This window comes from Peromyscus maniculatus, chromosome 6, assembly GCF_049852395.1.
Source record: "Peromyscus maniculatus bairdii isolate BWxNUB_F1_BW_parent chromosome 6, HU_Pman_BW_mat_3.1, whole genome shotgun sequence".
In the NCBI taxonomy this organism is placed as follows: Eukaryota; Metazoa; Chordata; class Mammalia; order Rodentia; family Cricetidae; genus Peromyscus; species Peromyscus maniculatus.
In genome coordinates this window covers 67237533-67258299 of record NC_134857.1, presented here as the reverse complement: position 1 = coordinate 67258299, position 20767 = coordinate 67237533, and the positions used below count along the sequence as shown (strand labels likewise).

The 20767-nt window shown below is 42.0% G+C and overlaps 1 protein-coding gene across 8 annotated transcripts in view; it reads left to right on the top strand.

The window, feature by feature from the left end:
• The window catches only part of Dclk2 (doublecortin like kinase 2), a 129901-nt gene that overhangs the window by 14392 nt on the left and 94742 nt on the right, over positions 1–20767 (top strand). The gene's annotated exons all lie outside the window — the stretch shown is intronic.

Genomic DNA, 20767 nt, shown 5'->3' with positions numbered 1-20767 from the left:
GAGACGTTATCCAGGAATAATTATCTACTAGTGTTTGTTGGTTGGTATATCACAGAAGTAAAAATTAAAGATAGTTGATGTATTTAACCTATCACAGAAATAAAAATCAAAGATATTTAGCATGTTTTCCTCCACGATGTGTAACATGGAGAACACATTTCAAAAGGAAGTATTGTCACAGGAATGTCCACATACATTTCTTCAAGAACAATAGAGGCAGTTAGCCAGCATTTCTGAAAAGTGAATAGTTGACTGGAAATATGGAAGTAGAATTACAGGAACAATGTATCAAAGAATCTAATGTGCTTTGAAAACTTGGGCACAGTATAAAAAAGCATGAATAGTGATGTGAAAGTCGAGTTTTGCCAGAAGTTGATTATTCTTAAAGACAAACGTGCTTCCAACGTGTATTTTCCCAAATAGCACAAAACTAAATTATTTATATTAGTATTACATTAAAATTTTAGTTTTCAATGTTACATTTTTAAATTTTGTTTCTTTCCTCAACATACCTTATTTTGAAATTTTGGCTCCTGTAATGATGAGAAGGAGCACTGTCTAGACCTTCAGAGAAGAATCTTCTGGAAAACATGTCAAACCTCCAGTTTTCTAAGACCGGATCTAATGACTAGGGTGCTTGCTACAGTATTTCATAAAAATTTCAGTACAGGTTCTAGGGCTTGGGAGTTAGCTCAGGAGGAAAGTGTGTGCTTGCTGTGTTCAAGACCCAGGGTTCAGTCCTGAGCACCAAAAATAGATGAGAAAGGCCAAGCGTGATGGCCTTGAATCCTTGTACTCAGGACCCTGTCTCAAAAAAAAAAAAAAAAAAAAAAAATAGAGGAACAGCAGCAGCAACAATAACAACAAAACCCAAAACAAAATAACCCAGAAAACTAAAGAAATAACAATAGGTGCCGAGGTTCTAGCAGAATAGGTTAGGACGCTGGAGCTAATGATCAGATAGTTCCACAGTGTGAGTAAAAACAGACACTGTACAAAAGAATTGATATCCAGCACAGGATAACACACGACAACCTAAGATTTATTTTGTATGTATGTGAAAATAAGTCAGGCCACAGAAAAATGTGGTCGGATTTTTATTTGGGCCACCAGCCAGCTCCCAAGTAATAACATGGCAACTTCTTATTATGAAAGCTCGGTCTATAGCTTAGGCTTGTTCCTCACTAGCTCTTGCAACTTAAATTAACCCATTTATATTAATCTACATTCTATCACGTGATGTTACCTCTCTTCCATCTTACACCTCCTATTTCCTGTCTCTGTTTCCTGGTGTCTCCCCCATGCCTAGATTCCCCCCCTCTTTCTTCCCCAGAAATCTCACCTATACCTCCTGCCTAACTGTTGGCTGTTTAGCTTTTTGTTACACCAATCATAGCAATACACCTTTACACAGTGTACAACTATCCCACGACAGGAAAACAAGATAAGGTGAATCAGAAAGACGGTTCTGGTTGGCACAGGGAAGACAGGAAGGAAAGAGACAAATATTTAACATAGCTAACCAAAAGAAAAAGTAACCTAAATATGTCAAATTAGAAAACCATAAAAATAAGGCATAGCTGGTTGTGATGGCACATGCCTGTAATCCCCACTCCTGGACAGCTGAGGCAGGTGGATCTCTCTCTCTCTCTCTCTCTCTCTCTCTCTCTCTCTCTCTCTCTCTCTCTCTCTCTCTCTCTCACACACACACACACACACACACACACACACACACACACACACACACACACACGATGGTACATGCCTATAATCCCCGCTCCTGGACAGCTGAGGCAGGTGGATCTCTCTCTCTCTCTCTCTCTCTCTCTCTCTCTCTCTCTCTCTCTCACACACACACACACACACACACACACACACACACACATGTGATGGCACGGCACATGCCTGTAATCCCCGTTCCTGGACAGTTGAGGCAGGTGGATCTCACACACACACACACACACACACACACACACACACACATTCACACATTCACACACACACACACACACACACACACACACACTCACTCACTCACTGAGTGAAAAAGAGGGGTGTCATACAACAGTAATTACAAATAAGATTTCAATAAGAACTCTGATTTGGAAATCTTCAAATGAATGGCATTCATGGAATATGTAAGTAAAACAAAGTAATTGAACATCAAATTGAAGAAGGAAATACTGAAATTTTAGTCTAGCTCAAAGAATCTCTTCAAAAAGATTTTGCATTAGAAATGTCAATTTTTTAAGTAAAAAAATGCGTTGGAGAATTTCCTATGCAAACACTATATATTTACATCATTTCCATCTCTTCTCCTCCCCTCTTCAGATCCTCTCGTGGTCCCTGCCCACACTACCTCTCAAATTCATGACTACTTCTATAATTATTGTGGCACACATATCCCCACACACACACAACAACCTCATAGGTGTATTTAGTGTTGCTCGTATGTGCATGTTGTACATGTGTTAAGGGTTGACCACTTGCAACTGGATAACCTATCTAGATGCTTGTCCCTGGGGAAAACTGGTTCTCCCTTTTACAGCCTTGTTCCTTGCCTATAACTCTTCTCTTCATCAGGGGTGGTGTTGTATATTGGGTGTGGGTGTTTGCGAGAGTCCATGGAATCAAGAGACAGGTGCACCTCAAGGATGATTCTAGCCTTTCCCAGCTGCAGGGGGATCCATCTCTGTGGACCGGTCCACTGTAGTTTAGCAAAGGGCCCTTTTATTCTCCAATGTACACCTTTTAGCAAGTTAATCTTCGTACCCCAACACCTCTCATCTAAGCTTCCCCAAGAGACAATGCTAAATGCATATTCTCTGCTGAAGAATACCTGCGTGTTCTGGATTCTTCTTCAGCCAAATCTGCATAGGCTTTGGCCCCTCAGAAAACTCTCAGGCCAGATTCACATAGAGGGCACCAGGAGACAAAGGTAGCTATCACAAAGGCAGATTAAGGCTGGGAACTAATAATGCTCTGGAGGCAAACCACTGCAGCTCTGCAGGGATTCTCCCAGCAGGGTGGGGCTTTGTGAAATTCCCCTCACCCACATTGGCATGTCGACTGGTGGTGTCATTATGCAGGTCTTGTTTAGGTAACTCTATGGTCGAGATTTCGTGGGTACAGTTTTTCTGTCATGTCTAGAAGATATTAGCACAGGTATCCTGAGTCTTCTGGCTCTTAAAATCTTTCTTCTCCCTCTTCCATGATTTTCCTGAGCCTTAGGAGTAGGAGTTAATTTGTAGGAAAACCAGTTGGGGCTGAGCACCAATGGTCACTTATTCTCTGCGTTTTGACCAGTTGTGTATCTCTGAAATAGTCTCTATCTCCTACAAAAAGAAGTTGGTGGGTTTTTTGTTTTGTTTTTGTTTTTGGAGGGGTAAGAGTTACACTTATCTTTGAGTATAAGAGTAAGCATTTAGGGGGGCTGGAGAGATGGCTGCTCTTCCAGAGGTCCTGAGTTCAATTCCCAGCAACTACATGGTAGCTCACCTCTTCCAGCATGCAGGCATACCCTCCCCTCTAAAAAAAAGATAAGCATTTAGAATATGGTTAGAAATTATGTTCATTCTGGAAAATGGAAATTGTGTGTTCTCCTCTATGGTTTTGGACCTCTCTAGCCATAGATATTTGGCTAGGTTTATAGTACTAGGTATCCGTTCTCTCCTATTAAGTAGACCTTAAGTTCTATTAGACAGATGTTGGTCATTCCCATGATAAAAGTGCCATTATACCATTATTGCACCATTGGAGTATCTTGCCAGGAAGGTATCATTGAGGTTCACAAGTTTTATAGCTGGGGAGGACTGGTGATCGCTTTTTTCCTTGGCAGCTTGCAAAGCATCTTCAGGGACTACTAGAGCTAGTCCTTGGGGAGGAGGCTTCCAGGTCAGTTCCAACTCTGTTCCCCCAAGTCCTGTGTCTGAAGTGTGTGATGTCTTCAGCAAAAGAACGGAAACTATATCAATAGCTATGTTGAAATGGAAAAGAATTTTCCAAGAATAAAAGTAGTGGGAAATTTATAAAAGAGGAAGGTTGATTGGACTGTATAAAAATTTAATTTCTAGGTATCAAACAGCAGTTTTATGTTTTATGTTGAGTTATGGCAACTTAATATGAAGGGGATACTGGAAAAGTGAATCTGAGTGTGAACAGTTTGAAAACACAGACATATACATATACATATATACTAACAGTGTGTAAACTAACATTGAAATGTTTTGAGATTATGGCTCAGAGTGGAGTACTTGACTAGTGTGAGTGAGACCTGGGCTTTATTCCCGGTATTACCCAACAGTTCTTCAATCTTCCTTTTTGGTGCTTAAAATGGATTTTTTTTTAATAAAGAGAAATGCCTACTGTTTTTGAGTATGCTGTGATGTGACCTTGTCAAAAGAGGTGGAAGTATAAAATGTATAAGCTTTGAAAAGCAGTGTGCTAATTTTTGTAACTCTCCCAAAGGTCTTACTGTTTGAGCTTATAAATTCATTTTAGAAATTTATCCTGAATAACCTGGAAAGCAAACATCAGACAAACTGTGCATAGGAATTTTAACCCCAGAAAGGAATCAAGAAGATAGATTAAAACAGTTAAATCCCGACTGCAAACATAGTTTGAGTGGTATTCCATGGAGCGCCTTTGCACTGGCCATTTACACGCATGCTTGGAGAGATCTTCTAAGATTTGAAGAAAATGCTAATGGAAAGAAACAAGGCGTGAACTCTGTATGTTGTATTTTTTTTCTTTTGCTCACAAGGACAGAGAGGGTAACTTTTCAAAAGTAATTCAGCAAAAACAGGAGTGGATTGAGGGGCAGGGCGGAGGGGGGGGGGATCCTGTGCTCCGGATGTAAAATAAACAAATAAAGTAAATAAATGAATGAAAGTAGTTCAGAGGGATAAAGGTTGTCATTGCCGTCAGAAACCAAATGTTTACTGTTCTGATTCCCCTGTGTTGTCCTGATGTTAAACACAGTCTGGAAGTTCACCTTTGAGATGTCGGCAGATGACTACAGAGTGTCTGCCACAGGGATGGCTACAGAGTGTCACAGGGGTGGCTACAGAGTGTCTGTCACAGGGATGGCTACAGAGTGTCTGTCACAGGGATGGCTACAGAGTGTCACAGGGATGGCTACAGAGTGTCACAGGGATGGCTACAGAGTGTCACAGGGGTGGCTACAGAGTGTCTGTCACAGGGATGGCTACAGAGTGTCTGTCACAGGGATGGCTACAGAGTGTCACAGGGATGGCTATAGAGTGTCACAGGGATGGCTACAGAGTGTCACAGGGATGGCTACAGAGTGTCACAGGGATGGCTACAGAGTGTCACAGGGGTGGCTACAGAGAGTCACAGGGGTGGCTACAGATTGTCACAGGGATGGCTACAGAGTGTCACAGGGGTGGCTACAGAGTGTTACAGGGATGGTTACAGATTGTCCCAGGGATTGCTTTTGTCACTGGTTGGTTAGTTGGTCTTTCTTTGGACATAGGTTCTTGCTCTGTGGCCTAGGTTGGCTTGGAATTGATGTATCCACTTGCCTCTGCCTCCCAAGTCCTGTGATTGTAGGCCATGTCCTGCCATGCCCAGGTATTTACATCACCTGTTAGGCCTTACTAACTTACATATTTTCCATGTGCAAAGAAAGTAGTGTTTTCAAACTTTGACATAATACATTGTTTGAAAAAAAAAATCCACAGACTTTACTTTTGTACACACAACTTTTGGATACTACATTCTTGGGACCCAGGCCATTCTTGAAGAACTGTGGTTTTTTTGTTTTGTTTTGTTTTGTTTTTTTTGGGTTTTTTTTTGTGTGTGTGTGTGTGATTTAAAGTTGTGATTTAACATGCTATTTCAATACTTCAAGTCTGCTTCTGTTTGGTGTATGGTTTACGTAGAAATAGAACATTATCTCTTGCTTTAAAATAACAAGGAGTTAAGGGTAGAGAGATGGCTCAAAGGTTAAGAGCACTGGCTGCTCTTCCAGAGGTCCTGAGTTCAATTCCCAGCACCCACATGGTGGCTCATCTGTAATGGAATCTGATGCCCTCTTCTGGCCTGCAGGTGTACATGCAAATACAGCACTCAGATACCTAAATAATTCTTTTAAAAAATAGCAAGGATTGTGTTATGTTTAAGATTGATGAAAATGTTAGTTAGGCAATGTTCATTTTTATTCTTTTTATTTTTCCATAAAATGGCTTTATTCCGTAGGTTGGTTAAACTACTTACTGTTTTTGTTGGTTTTTTTGTTTGTTTTGTTTTCGTTTTTTTGAGATAGGGTCTCTATGTAGGCCTGGCTGTTCTGGAATTCTCTGTGTAGACCAGGCTGGCCTTGAACTCAGAGATCTGCCTGCCTTTGCCTCTCAGGTGCTGAAATTAAAGGTGTGGGACACTATGCCCAGGCCTAGCTCTAGCTACTTTCTAAACATTCTTTAAAATGTGTATGTAGTGTGCTGTGTGTGTATGTAGTATGATGTGTGTGTATGTGTAGTGTGTGTATGTAGTGTATGTAGTGTGTGTGTGTGTGTGTGTGTGTGTGGTGTATGTGTGAGGTGTGTGTGGGGGGGGTGTAGTGTGTGTGGTGTGTGTGTGTGAGGTGTGTGATGGTGTAGTGTATGTGTGTGGTGTGTGTGTGGTATAGTGTGGTATGTGTAGTGTATGTGGTGTGTGTATGTAGTGTGTGTGGTATAGTTTGGTGTGTGTAGTGTGTGTGTAGTATGGTTGTATAGTGTGGTGTGTGTAGTGTGTGTGGTGTAGTGTGGTGTGTGTAGTGTGTGTGTGTGGTATGTGTTGTATGTGTATGGGATGTGTGTGCACAGTGTATGTGGTATGTGTGGTGTGTGTAGTGTATGTGGTGTAGTGTGTGTGTGTGTGGTGTGTAGTGTATGTGGTGTAGTGTATGTGTGTGTGTGGTGTGTAGTGTATGTGGTGTAGTGTGTGTGTGTATGTGGTGTGTAGTGTATGTGGTGTGTAGTGTATGTGGTGTAGTGTATGTGTGTGTGTGTGTGTGTGGTGTGTAGTGTATGTGGTGTAGTGTATGTGTGTGTGTGGTGTGTAGTGTATGTGGTGTAGTGTATGTGTGTGGTGTGTAGTGTATGTGGTGTAGTGTATGTGTGTGTGTGTGTGTGTGGTATGTGTGTATGTGGTGTAGTGCAATGTGTATAGTGTGTGTGGTGTGTGTAGTATGTGTGTGGTGTGGGGGGGGTGTGTGTTTATATGACAGATTTCCTCCGAAGAGAAACAAGGAAGGAACTTAGACATAAGGAACTCTGTTTACATTTTAGATTGTCTTAGACACTTTCCGTCCTGGTTTACTTACTACCCAAGTCCGTTTCCGTTTAAAATTAATTGGGTCTCTGACACAGACAGTGCACATCAGCAGTCACTGATCTCATCCTGAAGGAGTGGACTTCTGAGAGGTCTTGCTTTCTTTCATGGGCCTGAAGGCTTTGGGATGGAAAACATTATGGGGCGTCATGTGACAGCAGCCTTTGTATTCTTGTTACAGTGTGCCTTGACTCTTTTCCTCCTTCAGAATGCTCACATTAGTAGTGACTCCATTTCTAAGATCTGAATTTGTTAGTAAGATTAACTCATATATTTAAAGTCTTCATAAAATCACTTAAACCATCTTTTAGGATTTCATCAGAGTTAACTCGTGGTTTCTAAACCATCACTGACTTTTCTTTCTCTCTCTCTCTCTCTCTCTCTCTCTCTCTCTCTCTCTCTCTCTCTCTCTCTCTCTCTCTTTCTTTCTTTTGTCCTAAGACATATGTGGACTCAGTTTTTTGATTGTCACAGCTAGAAACAGGGATTCTGGTGACTGGTCGTTAGAAGCCAGAGTAGTTGCTGAGGAGCCTAAGGTTCACAGGTGGCTGTAATTTGGCTCTCTGGGTTCCACATATTTATAGTGCTGGGATTTTAAAGTCCTGGCTTAGTGTAATGACGTTATTCAAAAGGAAATGCTCTGTGAGTGCTGACATTGTTAGTAGACATCATGCCAAACTTTAGACTTTTATTTTCGACAGACAGGCTACAAGGACATCGGTGTTGCCTAATGGACACAAGCTTTAGGGAGCTTTGCCTAAGGGACACAAGCTTTAGGGAGCTGTGGTTTATAAATCTGCTGGCTCGGATCTCAGTCTGTCTTCATTTTGTGAGGGTAGTGCATGGCTAGGTGGTGCATCCTCACTGATGTTTAAGGAAGGATATCATGAATGCTTTTGTAGGTATTTAAAGTTAGGAAGCATCATGATTTAATCTTGAGTTTTTAGTATTTAGAAGCAATGTCGTGGTGTAATGGTTTGCATTAAGCATGTCACCCAAAGGCTGTCTGCTGGCTTGTCAGCTGATGGGGTTTTGGAAGTGATTGGAGCATGCCTGAGCCTCTAACCTCGTCACTGGAGTAATTGGTTGATGGGATCCCAGCTTGATTGGCTGTTGGGAGGTGATGGAAGCTAGCTGAAAGGAACTTCGTGGGTCATGTCTGGTTCTGACTTCTCAGCTCTCGGGTGTTACTTCCTGTTGGCTGAGGAGAGCATCCTTCGCTGCTGTTTGCTTCAAGCACTGATTTTCTGTCTTGCCTCAGGCCCAATACAGTGAATCCAGCTGATCATGGACAGAGACTCTGAAATCTTGAGCCAGTGTAAACCTTTACTCCTTTTAAGTTCTTGAAGGTATTTTGATACAGGAAGAAACCTCCTCCCTCTCCCCCCAAAAATCCATGTTTTTAATCTTCTTTAAAAAGTACAACCTTCACTCAGGAGGCAGAGGCAGAGGGATCTCTGTGAGCTCGAGGCCAGCCTGGTCTACAGAGTTGAGTTCTAGGACAGCCAGGGCAACACGGAGAAACCCTGTCTTGAAAAACCAAAAATAAACCAAAAAAAGGTAGAGTCTTGAAGTTGGGTGTAGCTCAGTAATAAAACATTTGCTTGCATGAGCATGGCCCCAGGTTCCATCCCCAGAACTGCAAAAAAGGGAAAAGAAGAAAGATAAATGAAAAGTCTTAATGTACAACCTATGTATTTATAAATGGGGTGACTAAGAAAAATGATCCTCAAAGAGGAATACAGGCCATTCCATAATTTTGTTTAAACACACAGTGAACTTTGGTTAGTTACCCAAATACAGTTTTTTTTTTAAAAAAAAAAAAAAAAAAGAAATAAAACCTTGAACTTTTAAACACTTGTGTAGGAAAACAAAGCCTTCCAAACATGTTTAAAGTTAGAATGCCTTTCTTGAAATAAGCCACAGTGGCAAAGATCTTTAAAAATGCCTTTTTTTTTTTTGTCTTATAGAACTGAAAGGTCCAAATATAACTCTGTCCACATATGTGAAGAATTCTAGCTTTTACCATTTCCAGAAACAGCAGAGTTTAACATAAAAGAAACATTTTATAGAATTTTGGAACAATTTGATTCTTGTCATGGACAGAGGCAAAACAGACTTAGAAATTGCTTGCAGTTGATGTTTCTAGGGTAAAACACTTCCAGACTTTAGGACCACTGCCAGCGTCGAGATGCCCACGTGCAATGTCCTCTTTAGGGAACACGACAGCCGTCGGTGTGCTCTGTCATTCGAGCCTTCTTAGAGTCACGAATGTTTCCACCCTCACTTTTGCAATGCTTAGTTATTACATGGATCATTAGCATATGGCCAGCTAGTTTGCAGATCCCTGCTCTGTTTCACAACTTCCGCTTTGGCTTCTTGATCTCTTCCTTTTCACGGTGGGAGTGCTTATTTTCATCCTTGTTGGTTATTCTGAGAGCAAAGGTTAAGTTTGGCCATGCCCTCCACATTCTCGGGGTTCTGCCTCATAGAAGAAGAATGAATTGAGTCTAAATTAAAAAGAATTGCTTCATGAAGGAACACAGTGAGAACTCAGGCTTGCTCTCTCAGGAACCCTGTGTAAGTTTCCAGATTTAAAAATCGACCTCATGCACTTGTTGATGTTAATATAGAAAAGCTCCGCGCTCCGACTGCACACTGTTTTTCATGATTATTCTCCTTGGGTATTTTTAGGACTGTTAATTGTAGTATGATACAGCTGCCAGACTCAGCCAGTGCAGTGAGCTCTGCGGTTAGCATTTGCCTCCATGGAGGTTTACTGCTAAGAGCCTAAGGAGTGTACATATCGATGCAGCCAGCACCTACCCAGAAGGGATGCTCCCATTTCCATCGGTATTTCAGGCTCTTACCTGAAAGGTTTCATTTACATTTATTTTTCTGTTTTGTACTGGTCTATGGTGGCATCTCTTAAGTGTAAGCCTGAAGACACTTGCTTATATTTGAAAAATGTTGTTTTTGTTGTTTGTCCACATGCAAGGTCACGAAAGAGCCATTTCAAGAACGAGTTATGAGTACCGTGCATGAGTACTCACTGATGCTGCTGTGATATGCACAGTTGTGTTTTTGAAGAGTTTGGATTCTTGAGCACCTAATCTCTAGTGGTTGTTCACTTACCTATTTCCTGTAGTAAAATATTAACGGATGAACATTTGAAAATGGAAATGAATTTATTACTGAGCCAGGTATCAAGCCTCCAGGGCTGTGTGCTTGCCAGGCAAGGGCTTTACCACTGAGCAACTTTGAAAATGTGAATAAAAAGCTTTTCTTTTTATTCACAATGATGTGTGTATAAACAAAAACTTTATAAGTTTGCCCACTTAGGTAACCTGATCCAAATTTTAACATCTTGTATGTTTCTTCACTTAGTATAGTGGTCCATACTTTATATCTGGCCAAAGATAAATGTCTTAAAAGCTTTAGAACCTGAGAGTAGTTTATTTTTCCTTGAAGAACATTTCCTCCTAGGTAGTATCAATTGATGTTGTAATAACTTCGCAAACTTCTAGAAATCAGGAAGTGTGGTTAGTATCATTTGTGCCCTAGGGAGCTGATTATATGGTGTGGAGCCCAGGAAATACAAATATAATTTGATTTAATATATTCATTTCCTATGACGTAGTTCTCTTACGGGACAGAGTTTGTACTTAAGCATTGAAGGATGACATCAAATGGGATTTTTTAATGATAATAAAGTTAATAAGACACTGATCTTGAGTGCCAGGCTTTTTGTACGTGTTTATTTTTCAAGATCATCCTGCATTAGGTATATGGTCATATTCTTACCTGAGGAATGTTACAATGTATATTCAGAGAAAATTCTTGGGTGTTTGTATGTGAATGGGGTGTGCATATGGTTATGTTTACATGTGTGTGGAGGCCTGGGGCTGACATCAGGTGTGAGGTGGGGAGATGACTGAACCTGGAGTTTGCCTTTTTGGCTAATTTGGCTGGCACCTTGCTCCAGGGATTTCCTCCCTGACTCTGCCTCCTGGGATCGCAGGAAGGCCACCATATCTACCTGGCTTTTTCCTGCGGGTTCTGGGCATCCAAGCTCCAGCTTCCTTTTTGGGTGGCAAGGGCTTTACCTGCTGAGTCACCTCTCCAAGCCCTCAAAGAACCTTTGGCTTCAGGTCACCATGTTTGATACAAAAGTGTGGCTCCAAACATGCTTGCTTTGAAAGCTTGCTTCCGAGATTCAAAGGATGCTTACTTTTAACACTTCATAATTATTTGTTTATAATTAATAGTTTTCCAGACTCTGTCATGTAGCACAGTTTATTTACTTTGTCTTTGATAGCTTCCTAAATTTTTCCAAAGTCTACAGTAGACCTCAGAGAATGAAGAATGACCCTGTGGTGGTTTGAATGAAAATAGCCCCAGAGGCTCATATATTTGAATACTTGGTCCCTAGTTAGTGGAACTGTTTGGGAAGGATTAGGAGGTGTGGCTTTGGGAGGAGGTGTGTCACTAGGGGTGGTCCTTGAGGATTCAAAAGCCCATGCCATTCCCAGTTAGATCTCGGTCTGCTGTTGTCTCACCATGTAAGCTGTCAGCTGCTGCTCCAGGGCCATGCCTGCCTGCCTGCTGCCATGCTCCCCACCAAGGCGGCCATGGGCTCTCTCCCTCTGGAACTGTGAATCCCCAAGTTAAATGCTTGCTATAAGTTGCCTTGGTCACAGTGTCTTCTCACATCGATAGAGCAATAACTAAGGCAGGCCCCATGAAGGATATTCAGTGACTGTGGCATAGAGTACAAAAAGTCTGAACACGTACTTATTATCTTGAGCCAGTGTCTGATAAATGGTAATGCAGGTTCAAAATTGAGGTCTGCCCTACGTTTATAGCTGTCTAAACCCCGTTATGTATGTAACAAATGCAATACATAATTAAAACATCAAAACAGTTTGTCCTAGTCATAGGATTGTGGACAACTTTTCCTCTGATAAGTTTCCTTATTATCTTTATGTGCTAAATGACATGCAGTGTTTTGGATAGTATCACCAGAACTGAATATTGTGAGAGCGGACTCACAAAGGTCCAACTTAGCTTCAAACTTTATTTGAAACTGGCCAGTTGTCTCCAGGAAGGCATTTTTATAAAGTTTATGACATAACGTGATTCTAGGCCATGGTAGAATCGAGTCATTCAATCATAAATATTTTGTTTTTATTTTGTTAGGCATTGTACTAATTGCTTGAAAAAGCAGGCATAGGCTTTTGAGGAACTGTCCTTGTGGCAGAAGAGACAGACATGAAAGCTAATTGTGAGACAAGGGTTCTGTCACTGGCCACAGGGATGCAGTGAACCGTACGAAGAGGAAGCCTTTCCTAGAGTTACCGCAGGTTCTTCCTGAAGAGGTGCTCGTTCAGGTCAGTCCACACCGTGGAGTGACAGCATTTAAGGTGGGCTTAGTTTAGTGCAGGTTGTGGAATATGTATATTTCATCTTTTCATTTAGGCTGCTACATTTTTTATGTTTTAACTTTTAATTTTGAAATTGGACTTAAAATTGTGTAATGATTTCATATATTTTTTAAAAAAAATAATTAAAAAAAATTAAGTATGTGAGTGTTTTGCCTGCCTGTATATGTCTGTGTACTGTTTGTGTGCCTTGGTGCCTGAGGAGGCCAGAAGAGGGTGGTGTGTATGGTAAAGTGTGGGGGTCTGAAATAAAGCTAGGCAAGGACAGGCAGATGCACCGTGGACAGTGCATCCCTAAGAGATTTGGAACCAGGGCTGGACGGTTGAAGGCTGGTACAAGGATCCAAGTTGCATTTCAGAAAGTTTACTTTGGAGAACATCGGGTGGTCAGATACAAAATCACAAGGATGGTCGGTCAGCTATGAAAACAATTGACGTCCTTAGGGCTGCTGTTGGATGTTTTTCCCAAGCTGTCATTCATTTACAGCTGCTGCTGCTGCTGAGCAGTCCTCTAGCTGTGTTCCAGGTGGGAGGCTGCTGCTCTGGAAGACAGGGAAGTGGTTTCAGAGGGTAAAGGTTTGGTCTTCAAGGGAATTGGAAAAAAAATTAATGGATTGATAGTGGAGTCTCTTAAGACAGAAATCAGAACTTGATTGGAGATTTTATAAAATCTCCATAATGACCAAAAACAGTGGATTTTAGTTCCGTACAAGAACGTTAATTTTCACTGTGCTTTTTTGTCATCACACTGGGGGAGACATTGGTGGCAGATCAGGTATTGGGCTTGTTGCCCAGAAGCAATGGCGGAGTGCAGGCAAACAGTGATTTTCACCGGTGCTTCTGGATTTGCGTCTGTGCCATCCCCTCACTAACCTGTTCTGACCTGGTCATTCACGATCTGAGCACGTTTGTCCCATGCTCTCACTAACCTACTCTGACCTGGTCATTCACAATCTGAACACGTTTGTCCCATCCCCTCACTAACCTGCTCTGACCTGGTCATTCACGATCTGAGCAAGGCAGAGCTTTACTGGTGAAACTTTGCCACCATAATATAAATGTGCTGTAATTTTCTGTTCCCAGCAACTCTTACTTATGAATGCCTTAAAATATAAAAATTATGACAACAAAGGAACTTTGATATAAATGTAGTTCTTGGTAGAAAAAGAGAAAAAAAATTTTTTAGAATTATAAGCAGCATGGAAAATGAGTGGCCCAGTTTTCATGAGCAAGGCCATGACAGAATTTATTGGCCTAAGTGTCAAATGTTCCTATGTTTGTTTAAAAAGCATTATCAAAAGCTTAACCTATTTTAAATAATTGATAGCAACAATAATATTAATAATTCAATAATACTTAAAGATTCAGTATTTTAATAATTTAAGGTAATTGATTGAAGAACTGTCAATCCCTGAAATTAAAATTTTCCTCTTCGTTTATGGACATAAAAATTTATTTGGAAAAGAAAAGCCTCATCTACACTAATGATTTGGCTTCTCATGCAGTGGCGTGCAGTTTGTGAGCTGATGTGTGTTACCAAATCAAACTAAATACAATTTGTACTGTTTGTGTTATGCAGTGTTTCCTGAGTTGTGACTTCTTCAGACTGTAATTAGAGCAGTTTAGGCATTGTGCTTTTCTATGGAAGTTATTTAGAGGCTGGTTTTCTTGTTGAGTGAACCTCACAATGATCTGGAGTGTGAGAGCAACGCTGTGGGGCAGTGGTCCCTGACAAGGGCCCCCTGCATCTCTCCCTGCCCAGTGCACTCAGGATGCAGTGCATGCGGGCGCTGCTTCTCGGCCGCCATCATCCTCAGTTCAGTGAGGAAGTGCTGAACGCAGGGCATGATGAGAGGATTGCAAAGGGCTGCTTAACGCTTCCCATTTAAAGGATGGAGTTAGGACCCAGAGCTGGGAAGAGTTCATTGAGCAATGAAAGGCAAAGTAAGCTGGAGCTGGGAAGGCAGATGTGGAGACTGTTCCCACCCATCACAATCCCTGCCTGCCCAAACATGTACTCACAAACACAGTTCTACACATACATACACGAATGCACACAGGCACACACACACACACACACACACACACACACACACACACACACACGATTGTATGTGTGGTACAGGAATGCCAACAGATGACACTGTGAAGAGGAAATGAGAATAATGTTGGGTTGTGGTAGGAAGTGAGTTGGGAGAAATTTGGAGGCAGAAATGGACTTAAGTTCAAACTTAAACCTAAGTTTGCTCATGTGGAGAAAGGACATCAGCTGTTGATAAAATAATGATAGGATGAAACCAGACAGTGGTGGCGCACACCTTTAATCCCAGCACTCAGGAGGCAGAGACAGAGAGAGATCCAGGACAGCCAGGGCTACACAGAGAAACCCTGTTTCAAAAAACCAATAAATAAACAAACAAATAAATAATAGACTGAAAACTGCTTTGGGAGTCAGTTTGCCATCTAGCATGAGGCTGCAGGGGACGGAGGAGCCCTGGAGTAACCAATTGGGAGGCATGTTTGTCTAGGTGTGGTGGAAGTGGGACAAGATGTGGACCAAGTGCAGAGGTAGGCAGGCTCTCTCCCCAGAGCTCGCCGAGAACAGGGGATTTGATGCTTGCTGCTATGGGAATGCTGAACCACAGAGCTGGGTACAGGTCTCCATAGAGAACTCTTTAGAAAATTGTTTTATGTTCGTGGATATTTTTCCTGTGTCTATGTTTGTGCACCACGAGTGCTAGTGTCTGAGGAGCCCAGACATTGGATCCTTTGGAACTGGATTACAGACAATTGTGAGCCACCATGTAGGTGCTGAGATCAAATCCAGGTCCTCGGGAAGAGCAGCCAGTGTTCTTAAGCACTGAACCATCTCTCTAGGTCCATCCTCCCATTCCCCAGTGGAGAACTCTTTAAAGTTCTGGTTTCCTAAGGGCCCACTAAAGGTTGAACTAGCGGGGATACCAAGGACCAAAAAGCATGCTTCTGCAGTTGGCCATTTCAACTTTTAAAAAGCCAAGTACATTTTTTTTTCTAGGAATAAATTACCCACTTTACTTAATGTTGGCCTAATAAAGTAGAAATAACAGTTCTATTGAATCACATATTTGAGAATGCTGTGTGGGAGGCTTAATGCAGAGTAGATATTTTTGGGTGAAGTAAAACTATTGTTTTTACCAAAGTAAAATGTGAACTCAACCTAGGTAGCAAAGCTCCTTATTTTGCTGTTAGCCTGGTGTGATCCAAGAAAACACAATGAAAGAGTAAGATTTTAACAGGAGCCGGTTCTGCAGAGTCTACATGTATGTAACCTGTGAACGTATCCTGTGACGAAGTAGCTCGATACCTCCTCAGTGTGTTTTTAGTCTCTTGTTGGAGCTTAGGAGCACCCCAGAACCACCCCACAGCCTTCCTGTGCTCAGGAGCACCCCAGGACCACCCCACAGCCTTCCTGTGCTCAGGAGTACCATCCAGAACTTCATCACTGTGCTTGGGGACAGTTTTAAAAAAAGATTCACTTTAAAATTATGTGTAGGTGTCTTTGTCTGAATGTGGACATGAGTGCTGGTGCCTGAGGAGGTCAAAGGTTCTCCTGTGTCCTCTGGAACTGGGGTGTGAGGTGGGTGTGAACTGCTGGTGTGAGTGCTGGGAACTGAGCTGCGTCCTGTGTGAGAGCAATAGTGGCTTTTAACTGCCGAGCCATTTCTCCAGCTCAGCCTCCCACCCCCGAGTATTTTAAACCCACAAATTGACAGCAAAAGGAAAAATGTAGAAACACGTGACTATGAAAAGGATACTTGTTTACAACACAAAGGAGAAACAACAGATTGCTTTGTTCAGCAGCCCCAGCTGGGTGCATGCTGGGTGACCCCATCTTTCCCACTGTATTTTTGAGAGTGACCACAGAAGAGCTGCTGGTTGTCTTAGGAGTAAAAAGATTTTTAGCAAGTAGATGAGTCTGCAGGTGCAGAACCATGAATAACTAATACAAATCACCTACTGTGTAGTAATGAGCTAATACCATCTATCCACGAGGCAAGAGAAGTTTTGTGTCTTGAGTTTTGTTTTCTCTTGTTTTTTTAAGATATAGCCCCAGAGAGCCCAGGTTGGCCTCAGACTAGCTATGTAGCTGAGGATAACTTTGAGTTTTTGAGTTTCTGATCTTCTGCCTCTACCTTTTGGGTGCTGGGACTATGGGGCTATGTCACCACACCTGATTTATGTCAAGTTGAGGATTGAATCTAGGGTTTGTGCATGCTAGGGAATCCCTCTACCAGTTGAACTACATCCCTATCTACGTGTCTCATTAAAGGGATGGTCTGTAGCAGGGTACAGTGTACATCTGTGTATATAATAAACCAAGGCACTCTTTTCTAATTTGAGAGAACTGACTCAGAGGGCGGAGAAAGTTTCTTTGTGCCAACATTTCCAGAGGAAACCTGAAATGCATATACTTTCCTTTGCTAAGTTAGAGGGAGCAAGGTGTTGTGGGTTTGATAACTGATTGTACTAATAACAGCCATTAAGTGGCAGCTAATTACAGTGTGTTAAAATGTCCAAGTAATAACAAGTCACATTTGATGCAGTTCATGAGTCATCTCATGGAAACAAGGGTTGTGATGAAATGGGGAGATGAAAAGAGCAGGCTCAGATAGTAGAAGGGCACTAGGGTTTGGGGGCTCTGCACACTTGATGCTTTTTTTCTTATTATATGTATTCATTTATTTGTGTGTGGATGCATGTGTACCACTGCATGCTTGAGGAAGTCAGAGGACAGCTTGCAGGAGTCGCTTCTCTCCTTCTGGCATGTGGATATTGGGCACTGAACTCAGGTGGTTAGGCAGGGCAGCAAGTCTTCACCCACTGAGGCACCTTTGGGGACCTCTCTGCATACTTTTGAAAGAAAGCTTGAAACATTGTCTTCTATTCCCTGATTAAAGGACTCCCTTTACAGAACAGAAATCAACCAGTATTTGTGATACATTGTTGATAGTTAAGGGAATGAGAATTATGTATCTTCTTCAGAGAGCTTTTGTTTTCAAATATTTTGAAACATTGTATGATGGGAACTAGTTTGTGAAATAAACAGATTGAAGACAGTGCTCTATGTAGACAAGTTCCTTAAGACTGTATCTTGATAAAAGTTGTAGTCACTTGGTTTATTTTTCACATGAAGTACATTTCTATCAGTGTTTAGTTATCTATATTTTGGACTCACTAAAACAGTTCTGTACAGTGGTAGCATGATACCTAAGTGCCTGAGGGGAGTGTTATAATTTATCTCCAAGGTATAGGGCTTGCCTAGCATGTACAAGAGCCCAGTTTTAATTCCCAGCATTAAACCAAAAGATCAGCTATTTTTAATTCACTTTGTTTTTTCGTTTCTAAAAATTCTGTTTTTTTCTTCAGCTCAGGGCACTGTTGGACTGTGCTTCTATTTGTAATGTTCTTTCCAATGGGTCTCTCAAATCCTGTGTTGTTTTTCCATGGAGGCTTCTATTTCTCTCAGGAGACTTGGTGAACATTTTCTCTTTTGATGCTTGTTAACTTTTTGAGAAGTAGTGAGCCTTTTAGATAACTGTTTGCTGATTTACCTAATCCAAATCAGTGCATGAATTATGGAATATCATGATTTCATTTATTTTAGAATGAAAAAGTTCTTAGTATGAATTTGAGCAATTTATGAAGAAAATTATTGAAGATTGTTTTTCAGTTTTTTTCCTTCTGATTTTTGCAGTAGTGGAAAAAATGAATCTGTTATGTGCACACATGAATATGTGTGTGCACACATGAATATGTGTGTGCACACATGTGCGCGCATGCACACACATATGCAGTCTTAGGTTTTTTGGGAAAAGCTTAATTTTTTTGCACATCCAGAGAACATATTGTTAGATGATGAGACATTTCAAAAGTCTTGAAAGTAAAATTGTTGCAACATTTCCTCAGATTATTCAACCGTAGAACCCTTTAATGCAAGAACATTTGTATTGAATGTATTAATATTCCTTTGGAGAAGTGTGTCATAAAATGCTGCCCTAAAGGCAAACAAGTACTTGAATATTATTTACTCAGATACAGTGAGTAGTATTCTACTGTGCTCCAGGCACTCAGCTGAGTACAAGACATTGTAGTTTAATTGGTTATTGAGACTTTCCACTGTCTTAAAATAGGGACCACTGAAGGGCTATAAAATATAATGTATAAATGGACTTGTGAGGGAATTTTACAAGGCACTATGTTTGCCTATTTTCTTTTATGAACAACAGAGGCTGGCTAACTTTATAAAGAAAAGAGGTCTATTTACTTACAGTATTGGTGAAGGCTCCTGAGCACACCCCGAACCCTGTCTGCATCACCTCACAGTGTGGGATAGTGGTGGGAGCAGGTGTGAGAAGAAGACTTCATGCCTGCAGACAGAAAGCTAGTTCCTTTGGTGGCACTGGCTCCTATCTGGCCTAAGGACCTTTTATTAGGCCCTGACTCCCAACATTACTACACTGAGGGCCAAGCTCCAAACCCATGAAACTTTGGGCAAGGGAGGAAAAAGCATCCAAACCATGGCAGATACTTACTCATACGTAGTAGAGAAAGTGTGTCAAGGAACATAAGGGTGTGCTCATGCATTTTGCAAATATGAGCATCTCCTGTGAGTGGAGGACACAGCTGTGTAAGACAAGGCTCCCTGCTGCCTTAACACTTCAATTCCAGCTGGGTAAGGCAGGAAAAAGAAGGGAATTTTAAATTTAGCATTTATATATATGAAAAGAACTAGTGGTGGGCACTACTATGAAAAGAGCTACGAAGAAAAGTTGGCAGTGGCTGCTGTGTCGATGGATCGTGTGCTGAATAAGGAAGAAGCTTTGAGGATTCCAGTTAGGAGGAACTGTGGGCTTGCAGGGGTGCCTGCACATACAGAGCCTCACGACTGTGTTTCCTTCCTTCCTTCCTTCCTTCCTTCCTTCCTTCCTTCCTTCCTTCCTCCCTCCCTCCCTCCCTCCCTCCCTCCCTCCGTTTCTTTCTCTCTTTTTTCTCTTTTTGGGCACAGTTTCTCTCGTTGACTCAGTGTGCCAGTAGTTTTTTTTTCAGCCTGACACCAACTAGGGTCATCTGGAATGATTGATTTGTAGGCAAGTCTGTATGGCATTTTCTGGATTAATGACTGGTATGGAAGGGTCCAGCCCTCTATGAGTGGTACCACCACTGGGCAGGTAGTTCTGGAGGCATAAGAAAGGGAGCTAACTATGAGCCTGGAGAGCAAGCCAGGAAACAGCCTTCCTCCACGGCCCCTGCTTCAGTTCCTGCCCTCACTTCCCTTCGTAAGGGACTGTAAACGGGAAGAGGGGATAAACCCTCTCCTCCTCAGGTTACGATGGTGTTTGTTACAGTGACAGGATGGGAACTGGGATGCTCAGGAGCGCTGCAAACAGTAGCATGGTGGGTGGACCGAGACCTGAGCTGTACGGAGGCCAGTTAGGGCGTGGAATTCTCTGCCCAAAGAGTGGGCCGTGGAGACACAACTGGACCGAGAAGAAAGCAGTGCTAAGACTGATCGTGGAAGAAGAAACAAATGTGGTAAAGGTGTTAAATCCAAAGTCAGGGCGAAGGTGTCGTGTGGCTGGGAGGGTGAGAGCAGTGGGTCTGACCACGGGGGCTGCAGAGGTAGGTTCCCGCTAAATAATGCAAGATGTGGCCGTACTGCAGTGGTGAAGAATTTTGACGGAACCGGCTGTACGGGAGCTGGAGAGATACCCAGACCAGTAGCATGGCCCGTATATAATGGACCAAGTGTCTGAAGTTACTATTTTTTTTAACTTGTGAAAATCTATTATGTGGAAATTGTGTTCCTCACCAGATGATTGCCCCTAGAGCTCCATCTGTGAGCACATCCTCTTCCCACCGCTCCTTCTGTATAAATGCCATCTTCTTAATCCCTTCTGTGTATCCTGGTCCTGCCAACCCAAGCCTGCAGCTCATACTGAGACCTTTCAGAT